Genomic DNA, 1625 nt, shown 5'->3' with positions numbered 1-1625 from the left:
GGGACATCTGCTCAACACAGGCCAAAAGGAACCTCAACGGCATCCTGTATGGCATCTGGGGGGGTGGGGAGCAACAGGATGGGCTATTGCATGCGCGAACGTTTTGTTGTTGTTTTTGACTCCTTTTATTATTATTTTAAATATATTTTTTTGTTCGTTCATTTATTGAATTTCATCAGTTACTATATTAAACCTCTGATATGAATTATATAGGCTCCACAAAATAACGAATTCCATTTTATTTGCATATTTTTGGCCCAGTACACGTTCGAACCTTTTATCATTTTTTGAAAATAATTTATTTAAAATCAGTAAAATTGTTAAATGTGTTTCCTGTAGTATTGTTTAAAAAGCACACGCTGTTGCATGCACTTCCACCTCACCCTCTGCAGATCACACAGCTCTCGCGCATCTCTCGCGCTGTCTTGTCAGAGGACATGAACACATGTTTTGATTACACCACCGGTGGCCGAGCGGCTCCTCCGTTATTCCTAATTAAACTCAATTCCCAAAGTAACATTTATCTTCCAGGGTCTGCGCGTTCACTGTGCGTGAGCGCCACTGCCTTCTGCTGTGCGAGAGGAGATGCGCGCGGGGTCAATCAATAAAGCGAGGACACAGACACGGTATGTGCATCATGCATCTGTTGCAATCAAACAATGCTGCAGTTTATGGGACATTTGTTTGCGTGTGTGTGACATTTGTATTTTGGCAAGGGTTGCGCGAGCACGTTGAGTTATGGAAATGTATTGCCGTGAAGTTTGACCACTTTATTTATCTGTTAGTCTTTACATGCTGGTGTAAAAACATGTGCATTTAAGGGATTTAATACCCTGTGTGGTGTGGATGAAAATGTTTTCGTGTTGAACAGAGATTCATTCGTTGATGGGTTTTCTTTTTATTCGGTTATCATAATCTCACCATCCACAACCCAAAGTCTTGATATCATCTGAGAGAAAAGTGCAATGTTATTTTGACGTGATGGATGTACGTTTAATTGTTTTATCGTATCTTTTATTCATTCTATATAATTGGCTTTACAAACTTTGCAGAATTTGTTTCAGAATACATGGCTGCGATTCAAAATTGGCGCATTTCCTATTATTCCGATGTGGCTTGGTTCATTTTTTTTGTTGTTGCGTATTTTTTCTCACTCTCAGTTTTGAGTTCAACTGCTTCTTGCTCTTTGAATTAGAAAAGGTAAGCACTGCCCAGGAAACAACAGAACTGTTGTGCAAATCGAAGAAACAGAGAAATGGATCTGATCAGCCATCTATCACTTCTCGCAATAAAGGAGGCGATACGGCAGAGGCAGATGATTTGATGAATAATCTTCGGTCGTTTTAATTAACTTTTTGCTGTCCTATAATGACCGAGTTGGTCAACGGAGCCGGTCAATAAGAATGTTATTATCAAACAAATAAAACTTCTCATGATTAAAAACCTCCCGCTTTATTAAATTTGAAATTCAAATGAAATGTATGCCTCCAGTCCAGGACGCATGCAAATAGAGTAGCCAGGGCCACATCATTATCTTGAGAGCATTTCTGCATTCATCGTCCTGATATCAATAGCCCGCCACTGTATTGCTGTTGGAGAGCTAACAAAACACAAAAGCCATATCC

General features: G+C 39.6%; 1 protein-coding gene across 1 annotated transcript in view; it reads left to right on the top strand.

Annotated features, from left to right (window-relative positions):
• Window positions 1-400: 400 nt before the first annotated feature.
• LOC107578125 (transcription factor Sp8-like) overlaps window positions 401-1625 on the top strand; it is a 4659-nt gene continuing 3434 nt past the window's right edge. Inside the window, exon 1 of the mRNA XM_016264112.1 lies at window positions 401-626. The gene's annotated coding sequence lies outside the window, so the exon portion shown is untranslated. The remainder of the gene's footprint in view (window positions 627-1625) is intronic.

The sequence above is a fragment of the Sinocyclocheilus grahami genome, unplaced genomic scaffold (genome assembly GCF_001515645.1).
Source record: "Sinocyclocheilus grahami isolate Dianchi unplaced genomic scaffold, SAMN03320097.WGS_v1.1 scaffold8948.1, whole genome shotgun sequence".
Classification (NCBI taxonomy): domain Eukaryota; kingdom Metazoa; phylum Chordata; class Actinopteri; order Cypriniformes; family Cyprinidae; genus Sinocyclocheilus; species Sinocyclocheilus grahami.
The sequence above is the reverse complement of the archived record's forward strand: the minus strand, read 5'-3'. Positions and strand labels throughout refer to the sequence as shown.